Here is a 14,290-nt window from a genome sequence, read left to right as displayed (position 1 = left end):
TAACCACATTAATAAATACGTATCCACATGACAATGGAATAATAAAATGACCTTTTTATAAATTGACCCGACTGGAATTCACTTAAATGTTACTACTTATAGTGTCATGCTTCTCAATCTGGACTATTACTTGGTTTTATTATTAGTTTTTTTTAAGAGATAACTTGGAATTTTCATTCTCACTAAAATGTCTCTGGGGTGGTGGCGTAGTGAGGCGGGTCGTTACATTCCCTCTAATATGGTCGAGTGAAGCGATGGCTGGTTCACTCGTCATGTCTATGAACAGGCACTGCTTTCGGGGACTGGTCAATCCAAGTTATTAAAATTTATTTATGCGAGTCATTTCTACTAGTATTTGTCTTAATTTGTAAGTCTAGATATTAGCACGTTACTACCTTGTTTAATATACCACGCAATTTTGTATACCCATTCTTATAAGATACACCATACAAGAATGCGTGGTAAATTCAGTGAACTGCTCCTGAACCAAATATACCTACTACTGCTTTTTTAAAAGCATGGGCTAGTGTCGGCTCATATACCCATTTACCTAACACCCTGTATAAGACAGCACGTCACCATAATATTATACACTGCGATATCTTATGCCGTTATAACAGGTGTTATTTTTCAACAAACATGTATAACCCTCATGTGCTGTTGCCAGTAGAATCATGACAAGTTAACATTGAAAACGTTGGAGTTTCACTGGTTCCACTAAGATTACTGTGGCCCCCTTGATTCTCAAGCCCCAATAGGATGAACAAATCTATTTTTTCTGTGTATGTCAACTGAATAAGGTCCTTTATCGAATGCACATTTGCAAGCTTTTCCAAATGGAAGCTTATGATAAGGTAGCAAAGTGCAAAATTGTGTATGCGATTCACGTTCGAGGGGCTGTCAGAAACACGAATTCGTTTGTCTTTTAGGGTGCATGATTGACGTCCTTTTAGTTAACCGTGATGCATTATATTGACTATGTTGTAGTGATAATATTTCCCTTATGGATCATGAGGGAAAATTACAAAGAGGCTATTATTTACTTTTTCTACGCCACTTCAATAGAAGATTCAGCATTTGGCCTAGTGGTTAATCAAGTTAATGCAGGTTCTATTGCCATATGGAATACAGATTTGAAGTAAGAAAAAATTAGCGTAAAAATAAAAGAAAAAGAGTTTGACTGATGTACAAAGTACATACATAATCATATTTCTTTTGTAGATGTAAACAAAAGAAATAATAATATGATTATGTATGTGCTTTGGATGGCACGTAAAGCTTTCAGTCTGATTACAAAATGTCAACTTATAATATTTGACACCATAATTGTGACAATTGTCACTATTCACGCTGTAAAACCATGATTTTATTATAAGCTTGGTGGGTTGTAGTCCCCAAGTATCTTTACTTAACACCACTAAATTAATAATAAACTTCCTAAAGTATACCGAATTCTACGAAACAGAATTACTTAGTAAAATCAATCGCTATCCAAAAGCAAAGAGCAGAAAACTTCTTAACTCTACATCGGCGGAGCGCCCTTACTCCATTCATATAAAATTCATAATAATTTGATGGAAGGTAAACATTCCGAAACCTTTAATGAATCCTAATTAAATTTTAACATGGTTCAACGAACAGTATCTTGATGATCACAAACACGGATGTGTTAAATTCCACGCATTAATGTGACGTAGGTGTTATTGAGAATTATAATTAATTTAGTTTTCAAACAAATTAAACATCGTGAGAGGAAATGGAAAAGTACCAACTTCAGTTAAGAGAAATAATAATAAAAGTTATTATAATACACTAGCGGTCGCACGCGACTTCGTACGCGTGGATCCCGTTTTACCCCCTTAGGCGTGGAGTTTCGTAAAATCCCGTCTTAGTGAGCACCTATGTTCTAAAAGGACTCCTAGCACTTGTAGCTTCCGAGATTTCGTGATGAGTGAGTCAGTCAATCAGTGACCTTTCGCTTTTATAGATATAAGTATATAGTTTTTAAATTGTGGCATATATTATGTATGTGATAAAAATAACAAAATAACTGACTGAAAGACTGTGTCACTACTTGTTGATAAAGTCTCCCGCTCGCTCATTCGAAACTTTAGGTTAAATGAACTTTAGGTTTTACAGGTCTTGTGGAGAGATATCTGACAGATGGAGTGGAAACTTTACTTAACTTTATCAAGATCGGATAAAAGGAACCTTTAATTCAAATGAATTCGTCTGTATTAAGAGTGCCTGGTACTCAAACATTACGAAATGTACTAACCGTTACATTTACACATTCAACATACTGATAATGACATTCTATCTTAAATTCACAGCCGCTTATCCAAATATTAGGGCTAAAATAAACACATCAGTCACTCCGTACGAAGTATATCTGCTTTATTTCAGCGATCCGAGCCCTCCATTGCCCTATAAGACGGCGAAACTTAATTAAGGTGCCCAAAATTTTGGTATTATCAGGTGGAATGAAGTACGTACCGCTACGTCAGCGGAGTCAATTAGCAAAATAAAACATAATTCATTTCAATAATTCACAGAAGAAACTTTGCCCTTTTCTGCTGTCCTTCTCCAACGTACGCTCGTCCTGTTTCGGCTTGAGGCGCGTACCGCATATAGGCTGTCTCTTTTCTACGCGGGTGCTATATTGCCTAACTTGGATGTTATCTCCTTCTGTAGATACAGTGATTCGAGCGGGAATGAGGCTCTACTTCGGTGGAAAATAATGCCATTATGCAAGATAATGGCTAGTATTTTGAAAAAACTGAACCAAATAATATACAATTGAGTTTATTTTTGAAAGTTTTAGTTCAAGATCGTTTATGATTTTGAAAAGTACAAGCCTAAATTGATATCTTTTTATCATGTTATTTATTCTAGTAATTGTATTTAATCAAGCCAAATAATCTGAAAATTAAATAGTCTTATTTGCATCTAATATACAAAATATAGTTCATACAATTTTGTACGTTATTATTAACTCGATAAAATAAGATTAAACGGTGCTATCGCTGCACAAAATAAACTGCGTCACATCGAAAATAGTGTCTGAAATCCAAGTAGAGCACACACCCTCGCTACCCAGCTTCTGTTCGATTGGCTACGGATCTCCCTCGTAGCTCGTAGCAACGCGAGGCTGTCGTGCGGGAGAGCCGCTACGGTGCGCACGTCTACGCCGTAGCTCGGTCGTCGCCTTGACACGTTCGACCCCGCCTGTTTTCGAAAAACGCATTCGAATTTTGAAACTGAATCTGTGTTGTGAACGGTTTGAACTTTGGACGCGTAGTGTTTTGTTTTTGTGTTGTGGTGAGACTACCCACGTGGCGTTCAAGGTAAGTTATTATTATTATTATGAAACAAATCACAAGACGCATGGTTTTGATCTTAGACTAATGGAAAAGTAATACGGTTAAATGAAAGTCAAGGCATCCAGGACAGTAAGTAAAGCTCATTTTAAATGCGTGGGGACGACGATGTGAGTGAATTCATCAACGAAGACACTTTCAAAACATGCAAGAAACATGAGTTAGTACTTTTGTGTCAAAATAATGCATGTGATTGGACCAAATTGGTTGATAAAATTCTTAGAAAATTATTAATTTCAGACTGTACCTACTCGTATATGTATTTGTTTATGATTCAATTTGAAATAATTAAGCTCTCTTGTTTATAGTTGCGTCGATTAGATTGTTTACCTTTTCAGATTACTTATTTTTTATTTCTACTAGGTACTACTGCATAGACGTCTTTTATAAAATATTTTATTTACAAATAAGACATTACTGATCGAGCTTACATATTAACATCAAAAAGGTCCATTAGCTAATACAGTATCAAAGAAAACAAGAGAAATGAGGTCACGCATTCGTTTGTTCAAAAGAAAAACAAAGCAACTGCAAATGGGAAAACATTCGGAGTGATTTCCTTGGGTTTGTCATAAGCTACCGTTTGAGTGGCGTGTTCACGCGCCACGCGTGGCCGGTTTGCCAATTGAAAGCAAGGAAAGATTTTCTTTATGTCAGTTGTAGACAAAATGCTAAGCTAAGTACCTTTGGCTTAGCTAGGTACATAGCTGACGTAGTTTTCCATAGTTGTGTGCAGACTGCAAACTATACAAATACTATAGGAAACTGCGTTATACATACTATACAGGGTGTTAGGTAAATGGGTATATGAGCAGACACTAGTCCATGTTAACATGGTCATACAAATGGTATGGTGAAGACAGAAAATTGATAATAATAATATGTATCTTCATTTTAATTATTTTAATTTTCATACAAATCGGATTTTATAAAATTTATTTTGTATGAAAATCAAAAAAAAAAAAAATCATGATATCAAATTTCTGACTTCACCATACCATTTATATGCCTATATTAACATGGGCTAGTGTCGGCTCATATACCCATTTACCGAACACCCTGTATACCACGGGAAACTGCGTTCGCTATGCGAGCCAAGTTTTTCTAACTTAGCTTAGCTCTTGGTGGACAACCAGCAATAATAAATAAAAGTCTTTGTGGACTACGGACTTTTTTGTCAACCAATTGTTTGGTCGGGCTGTTTTTATGATCAAGTATGAAAGTGCGCACATTACACCGATTTGGTATCGGCCAACAGTCGTCAGACTATGCGTGGCCGGCTTGCCAATTGATAGCAAGGGAAGCAAGAAAAGCCTTTACAGGTACAGTTACACAATTGTTTATTTTATTTTAAATTGTTTATTTATACAATGAGTCATTACGTAGCACAAAGCATCATCATCTCAGCCATAGGACGTCTACTGCTGAACATAGCCTTCTCCCAATGCTTTCCATGCTGCCCGGTTGGTAGCGGCCGATTCTTCGTCTGGTAGAAGCCATCTAAACCTTCCTCTTGCGTATAGCGAGTCGTAGATCTGAGGGTTTTCTGTCACGAGGGTTAAAACTGACATCACAAACCCCGGACTTAATGAACCGCCATAATTAGGTTTCTGATATGGTTCAATCGGATCGCGGTTTGACGGTTATTCTTTGTTGTAACCCTGTGATTTTAAATCAATCGCCTACATAATCCTGCGCTTGAGTGTGTTTTTATTATTTAAAGATGTATAGAAGCCGTCGCTTTACGAAAAATGTTTTGGGTGTTCCCGCAAATGGCTTCTACACTGTACCACATATTAGAACATCAATAAAAAAGAAACGTATCCTTAACAACCACTTTTATGTCGCAAAAGCTGTACCCGGGAATTGATCCCGTTATCGAAGGGGGTTAACACAATTTTCCCGGGCAATTTCTTTGTTCATGTTTCTTGGATTGTAACAATGAGGAGAACCAGTCGTAAGTGACGTGGGATTTAAAAAGTTAAGCCTTATTATACCTCTTGCCTCTTACCATGTTAAGGTTAAAAGGCCTCCTTTGTATGGCATGGTAAAAATAAGTAATATGATTTTTACCATTACATAATCTGAGATCTGTCGGCTTAAAATATATTTAGATTTTTTCTGACAGAAACACAGAGAAAAAAGGAAAAATTCATGTGAAATTAAAGTGGTTTAAGTGTTGGTATTGCAATTAAATTAACATTACAGCGATACAGAATTTATTATCTTCTCATTATTACCTATTTCTTAGTAAAATTAAGATATTTTTTAATTAATCGTACTTATGTGTTGCATCAACATCCAACTACATTTTCTAGCAACGAATCAATTTAGCCAGATTCCTCTATGAGTAGCAATGATTTTTAAATGAAATCTTAACACACGCCCGTATTCCCAAACGATGCTTGCTTAAGGGAAGCAGCAACCCAAATGCACAGCGTTGAATAGAGCTCTGTGATTTGTTCATATGTCACCCTGTACATCCACGCCCACTGTGAGACCTCATAGTAATGTTTTTGAATACGGCAAAAACTTTTATATCTGTTCATGACGTCAGATTATTCCGTTACATAAGCCTAAAACTTATCCAAATCATCTGTCTTAAGAAAGCAAACACACAAATAGCTATAGCTCGTATCTCGCTAGCCTTGGCCCCATTCCGCTTTGAGAGTAAGAAGAGCTACTTTTATCCTTTTGAACCCTTTATTGGCGAACCTTTTATACTTATATTAAGGACTTTGATTACAGAATCATAACAAAAGAAGATTGATTTCCTGGAGTTCTCGATTTATTAAATAAATATTTAGACGGTAAAAATGTATATTGTAAGGTAATTTCTAGTGAATTCATAGAATTACGGTTTTATTAAACGGTTCGGACCATACGGACAGGTGATAGATAAGTCAAAACAGGTTTTTATTGGCGGTACAAAGTTCGCCGGCTAGTCGTTCAATATCTATATTTTACCTTATTGGTAATTGTTTTTACATATTATTTGGTAAGCCATTTTAGATGCCTATTAATATTAGACAAGGCACTATATCTCAGAACAAAAATCAATTTCCTAAACAAGTCAACGTCTTAACGTCAACAAACTTGAGGCTAGATTTCCAACTTGTTTGGAAGGATGGCTGGAATGGGAAGTTCNGGAAGTTAGGAAGTAATAGTGGCGGGTGCTGTCCCGTCATATCCGATAGTTGGACAATTTGGCTAGACCTTAGTAAGTGAATGTTGCGACAGGCTGGGAAATTTACTGGACACATTTGCCTTTTCGGGCATGTTTGGATGCGAGTAAGAGTAGGCGCACACCGTTGATTTTTCGTCGGCCGATAGTTTAGTCGGGCAGTTGATCAGTATGGGCATGTATGGGAGTGCGCACACTACGCCGATTCGAATTGGCCGATTCTTCATACAATTTAATATCAGGCACAACTATCGGCCAACTAAAAATCAACGGTGTGCGCCTACTCTAAATTATAAAAGGGGCATGAAGAATACTACACTATATAGTACAAAACAAAGTCGCTTTCCGCTGTCTGTCCCTATGTATGCTTAGATCTTTAGAACTACGCAACGGATTTTGATGTGTTTTTTTTTAATAGATAGAGTGACTCATGAGGTAGGTTTATAGGTATAAAACATGCATTATTATAGAAGAGAAAAGCCGGGAAATTCCATTGCTACCGTGAGAAGCCGGGGCGGGCAGCTAGTTATACATACATATAATAGTTTATAGACTTTGATAAATTAGTTATTAATAAGTTATAAAGATAAATAAAATAATCATCATCAGAAATTAAGTCTCCACAGCAGGGACAGGGCTCTCAAAATTCTCTAGTGAAATCCTTTAGATTTGGACTTACTTATGGACTCTAAGATACACCAAGTACAGCGGCTTGGTGTCTGCGGCGGCTTTATTTCAAAAGAAACATGTCGACGACTTGTACGAGCTATGACTTTTGACAACGTCACGACTCAAGTCATGTCGGCCGGTCAGCAGGTTTGGTTTGTAGACTGCATTACACTTTCCACGCTGGATACCCGTAATGTTCTTGATAATCTCATGTACAGTCACGGAATGAAAAGGTTCGTCAGTTTTCAAATTGATTCCTTCAACGAATCGCGAGCACATAATTACCTTTTGAAACTATGTTACAGAATAATCTCGAGTTAGAGAAAATAATCTTTAACTGTTTGTCAGTAAAGTTCAAAATTATTCAGATCAAAGTTGTTTGACGATTTATCTTGTCAAGAAGATTATTATGATTGACTAGCGGCCGCCCGCGACTTCGTACGCGTGGACCTCGTTTTACTCCATTAGGGGTGGAGTTTCGTATAATCCGCTCTTAGCATCTATAGCGCATACATTTTAAATTTCAACTCTCTTACTTTAAACACATAGGACTTTCATAATATAAAGTTCCAACCCTCCTTTTATCTCCTTAGCCCCCGTAATTGATTGATTTCTAATGATACATTTTCAGTATATGTACCACCACCACCACCACCACCACCATTTCAGCCATAGGACGTCCGCTGCTGAACATAGGCCTCCCCCAATGCTTTCCATGTTGATCGATTGGAAGCGGCCTGCGTCCAGCGCTTCCCTGCTCCCTTTACGATGTCGTCGGTCCACCAGGTGGACGTCTCTCGCTGCGTTTTCCGGTACGCGGCCTCCATTCCAGACCTTTCTGCCCCATCGGCCGTCAGTTCTGCGTACTATGTGCCCTGCCCATTGCCACTTCAGCTTGCTAATCCGTCGGGCTATGTCAGCGACTTTGGTTAGTTTACGGATCTCCTCATTTCTGATTCGACCTCGCAAAGAAACACCAAGCATAGCCCTCTCCATAACACGCTGTGCAACTTTGAGCTTCTGTATAAGGCCTATAGTGAGAGGCCACGTTTCCGAGCCATAAGTTATCACTGCTACTAACACACATTGGTTATACACTCTAGTTTCAGGCATTGAGGTATTTTGGACGAAAAGATGTTGCGTAGTTTCCCGAACGCTGCCCAGCCGAGTTGGATTCGACGATTGACCTCCTTCTCGAAAAAGGACCTACCTAGCTGGATCGATTGTCCGAGGTAGACATACTTGTCGACAATCTCGAGAATTGAGCTTCCAACTGAAACTGGGTAGGGCATTCGACATAAGCTTCGTTTTGTCCATGTTCATCCTCAGTCCTACCTGTTGGGAAAATCGATTAAGGTCTTCGAGCATTGTGCCAGGATCTTCCAACGATTCTGCCATGACCACAATATCGTCGGCAAACCGATGTGTACACAGTACCACAGTGTACCGAACAGTATATGTACACCTCCACAATATCTAGAGATCAAAGTGAGCATACATTTTAACTTTCAAGTCTCTTACTTTAAAAACCGAGGACTGCAATACAAACTTCCAACCCCCTTTTTAACTCCCATAAGGGTTTAATTTTGCAAAATTTCGTCTTAGTGACTACCTACGTTCTAAAAGGAGGTGTATTCCACTTTGATCACCTGGCTTTGATCAGCTAGGTGATCAAAGTGGACTTACAGCGACAATTTAGTGTCCTTTGAATTTATTCTGTGCCTTTATTCACCCACGGATACGATGTCCTGGGTGAGCCAAGTGGACTCTAGTTAAATTATTATTTTAGTGTCCTTTGATCATCTACAAACAAATCACATCTCCTCTGAATAGTCACATGTCCAATTGTTGTACTACATAATATTTTGTTTTGTAACATTTTTGATATTTTCTAAAAACCGCAATAAACAAATTGGACATGTATGTGACAATTCAGAGGTATGATTTATTTATACGTGATCAAAGTGGAATAGACCATTAACCCCTAATGAGAACTCTTTTGAGACTTGTAGTTTCTGAGACTTCGTGATGAGTGAGTCACATAGTCATTCAATGACCTTTCTTTCTACTAAAATTATACGTACCTATAATAATTATCATTAAAATCAAATAAGTAAGTACCTACCAACCTAAGTAATTAAAATAAAGACCCTACCAAAAAAATAACAAATTACATACAGAAAATAAAAACGAAGTAATTCTTATCATATTTAACTACAATCGCCCACGCGCCCATCCCATTCGTTCGCCGCTGAACCGTACCCTAATATTCATCTCGGTAGATGGCGGCACATAGTAAGAATTTGCAAGGAAGTTTGTAAAAAGTCACTAATTAACACTTTGATTTGCTCGTTTAAACACAGTGAATGATTCAAATAGGTACATACAGTGAATGGTTCAATTACATAAAATATTGTTATTTATTAAATTTTCAATATTATTTACGAACAGCGCTATTCATAGTACATGTAATATTTAGTTACTAATTTACTAATGATGTCGATAGATGGCGTTTGACAGCTTTGCCTTCATGAATATTTACGAACCTCAAAAATTTTTGTCAGGCGCGAGAAGATTTTAACCAATGACGATAGATGGCGCTTTTCCACGTCTTCACGAAAATCCCAAATATTTTACGGGACCCTATTTTTTTCCAAAATAAAATTTAGCCTATGTTACTCGTGAGTAATGTAGCTTTCGAATGGTGAAAGAATTTTTAAAATCGGTCCAGTAGTTTTTGAGCCTATCCATTACAACTAAACAAACAAACAAACAAACAAAGTTTTCCTCTTTATAATATTAGTGTAGATAAACTAAAACCTTCTTGTTGGTTCAACCTGCCATTATTATTTCTTATAAAATGAAAAAAACTATTGTCAATTGGTCAATGTCATCATTGCATTGCACTGATGGGATAGAAAAATAAACAAGCAAAACCTTATTCGTTAGCAAACNATATAGTATAAAACAAAGTCGCTTTCCGCTGTCTGTCCCTATGTATGCTTAGATCTTTAGAACTACGCAACGGATTTTGATGTGTTTTTTTTAATAGATAGAGTGACTCATATAGGTATAAAACATGCATTATTATAGAAGAGAAAAGCCGGGAAATTCCATTGCTACCGTGAGAAGCCGGGGCGGGCAGCTAGTTATACATACATATAATAGTTTATAGACTTTGATAAATTAGTTATTAATAAGTTATAAAGATAAATAAAATAATCATAATCAGAAATTAAGTCTCCACAGCAGGGACAGGGCTCTCAAAATTCTCTAGTGAAATCCTTTAGATTTGGACTTACTTATGGACTCTAAGATACACCAAGAACAGCGGCTTGGTGTCTGCGGCGGCTTTATTTCAAAAGAAACATGTCGACGACTTGTACGAGCTATGACTTTTGACAACGTCACGACTCAAGTCATGTCGGCCGGTCAGCAGGTTTGGTTTGTAGACTGCATTACACTTTCCACGCTGGATACCCGTATAGGTTCTTGATAATCTCATGTACATAGATGCAATCTATGATAAGGTAGCTTGTCCAGAAAATGCCTGTGCTAAAGTACATTAAGGCCTTCGGTTCGGACAATAACGTTAGAAGAGAGCGCTACTCTTTTACAAAGTGAAAATTCTAGAAAGTTAAATCAGGGATATTTTTTTTTTAGAAAATAGAAAAGCAACGTCTGAGCTTTCTTTCTCTATTCAAAGGAATTTTAAGATAGGTAGGTATTTGGCTACTTTTAAAGTAAAAAGTGGTAAACCTAAGAAAATATTTCTAGAGAATAAAAATCAGAAGCTAAGCTTTTTTACTGTAAACCTAAAATATCAAAGACGTTTCACAATCCCTTTGTGTAATCAGATACTTTATATTTCGCGCTAAACGCGGAAGAGGGCGTTGAATATTCAGTAGTTTTAAAAGGACTCGTTATACTTATAATTTATTAAAGAATGTTGCGAAGAATTTTAAAAATCCATAAACTCTTCGCTCTTTTTACCTATTATTTACTGAACTCAATAAATATAAAGGTTATTGTTAACTTATTAAACGGTAAAAAGAAATATAGGCAGGTATCGTGATGGTTCTATGTAATTTTCTTAAAAATCTTGCCCAGATATAGCTAGAGAATAGATTAAAATCCATCAAAGCGAAAAGGGGCTTTATTGTAAAAGAACAAAAACAAAAAATAAAATATCAAGCAAAAAAAGGCTTTTAGTTCTAGATACTCGTACCTTCCATCGTACTCGTAGTACCTAATTCCATGTCAATTTTATAGTATCTAAAGTCGCAAATAATACACGACTTTACTCTCACACGGCTTTATTCAGCGTTTCGCGCGAAACACAAAAGCTTTTTTACCTTGATAACGCGTGTCACGCTTCCCACCGCACGGGCTAAATTTGGGGCACTACGTCCAAAGTTAAAAAAGATCAGCTAGTCGAGTTATAAATGAAGGTAGTTCCAGTCTCTACACGTCCTTCACATAGGAGTTAGGACACACAACAAAAGTCTTCTTTTGTGATTGATTGTGAACATCGTCTAATTGGTCTTGCAAGAAAGAATTGAGTGATAAGTACCTAATATTGTTCCTAGTTTGTTAAGGACATAAGTCACATAAGTTATGCTTGAATCAACCTGTTTTTTTTTCCTGAAGAAAATGTCGTCACATCTTTCAGTATGAATGAGCTGTGTCTTAAATATCGATTTAGACACCGATCTATGGCAGCTTATAACGTCTGTAGACCTAGGATGCGCGCCGCGATAAGTGGTTATCCCGCCATTTTATCGATTTTGCCCATACATTTTGACGTCGATAAAGTATATCATGGCGCGCATCCTAGCCCGGTTGGACATTGTAACTTTAGTAATTTTAGTACCATAACGTCATCATCGCTGGAAAGGCATACAAAGTAACAAAGATGATAGCTATGAGTTGGAATTTAGGTAAGTAATAAAGTATTGGGACGTCCACCCACAAGGTTGACCGATGACCTGATAAAGGTAGCGGGAAGGCGCTGGATGCAGGCCGCTACCAACCGTGCGATGTGGAAGTCATTGGGGGAGGCCTATGTTCAGCAGTGGACGTCCTGTGGCTGAAATGATGATGATGATGAAAGTATTGGGATGTCTTGCTTCCACAATACATAACAGTGATGATTTCGTGTTTCATAAGCCCAGTCATTTGCTATATATATCTTGTGTCCAGTGTTTGTCCAACGAGTTAACTGATATGTTTTTACAACGCAACGTATACTGTAAATATGAAAATACGCTTGACGTATCGCACGTCACATCGTTATGATGGGATGACGCGAATTTTCGCTTTTCCACCGATCAGTAACAATATCGCTACAGGCTTTTTAACAATGCAAATATTAATTATTAAATACCGAATTTTTCATAATTCTTTTGAAAAAAGGGCGCTCGTTATAAAATTTGATATATAAGTTGTTGTTTGTTACATGATATCCGGTCGTTACAGAAAAGGTTAAAAGACTGGTAAAAACGCATTTTATTACGGTTACAAAAATCGACATTTTCTATGAAAACGAATGAAGCTAAATCTAACTAGATTAATTCAAAAACAATTATTCTGTACTCTAACAAAGAAACTTGAAACTTGCTATTATTAAATTCAACAAAAGAAATAAATTCTCTGAGTAAAATGTTCTTATTATTCTCGATATAATATTTCTTTATACTAGACAAAAGAATCTAAATTTTCCACGAATCTAAAGAGCTGAGGAGACTAGAACAGTTGAGTGTACAAAAAAAAAGCTCAGGCAAAAACCACCCTCTTCAAGCTCACTTCGACCTTTTTCAAGTAGTTTGAGTGATATTTTTTTGTTTAGGAATCAAATGAACTCGGATTTGAACCTGAATCGTACCGTGAAATAGTGTGGAATTCGATATCATGAACAGTGATTTCTATTTAGGCAGTCAACTCGAGAAAATAGTGGCTTTTACTTGAAGCTTTTTCTTGGATTTTGCTATTATTTTTATTATTTCTTTAAAATATTTCCATTGTTTTGAATAAAATGTAGGTAGGTTCCTCTCAATTAGCTGTCATGTAATGTTAAAGCTCAACTCAATTTTTGGTTTTAGAATATTTTTATGAATTCCATTGTTAAATAAGTAATATCAAATAATAAATTAAAGTTCATCCCAAAAAATCTCCTCTCAAACCTTTTCCCTGTAAATAATACTTCCGATCTAGAATGTCGCCTCGATTTTACAATAATAAGCGTCACTTTAACAAAGAATTTAGATCTACCCGCAGGCGATTGTGCGAAAAGCTCGTCAGCGGTTATTTGCTTTTTAATCCAAGATATTTCAGCCCGGGATAAATATTTTGGGACAGGTCCTCGACCTCTGACTTTCTGTGGAATTATTCACTCGACTAACGGATTTTGTTCAGAATATAAACCCATCTTGAAGCATAATTGGTCTGTTGTATGTTCTTTGTTATGCTTATTTTTGCTTGAGATGTTTTTATTGTAACTGAAATTAGGATTCTTTGCGTAAAAGGTATTTTCTTGGAACTGGTATGATTTTATACTTTTTTACGTCATTATTATATTTTTCTCTTTGAGACTTTGACATTTACAAGCATTGAGTTGCTTACTTTGGGGCTAGCTGGCGCTGTGTGAAATTGTCCAAAGATTTATTATTATATTATTATTATTATTTACTTTTATTGACACGATTTTTCTAAATGTTACGTAGAGGTCCAAAATACACTAGGTAACTGAATTGAGTTTCGTAAAATTCTTTCTTAGCGGATGCCTACGTCATAACATCTACTTGCATGCCAAAGGATAGTGCCAGGGTCTGGACCAAGTGTTGCCCAGAATCAACCCATAGTGCATTTTGTTCCTCAGGCCTATACTAATGTGTAAACCGAAGCGCACTGAAATCTATCCCTGGAGTTAAGAGAAAAAAAGAGTTTTGTTTTGAATTATTTACATACAAAATATCATCGATGTATACGTACTACGCATTAGATTTCGCGATTGTGGCATTAAATAACACTCGCTATGTCGAACTGAAACCATATTGCA

The sequence above is a fragment of the Ostrinia furnacalis genome, unplaced genomic scaffold (assembly GCF_004193835.3).
Source record: "Ostrinia furnacalis isolate ACB-3 unplaced genomic scaffold, ASM419383v2 OfSCF0860, whole genome shotgun sequence".
In the NCBI taxonomy this organism is placed as follows: domain Eukaryota; kingdom Metazoa; phylum Arthropoda; class Insecta; order Lepidoptera; family Crambidae; genus Ostrinia; species Ostrinia furnacalis.
Note: the sequence above shows the minus strand (reverse complement) of the source record.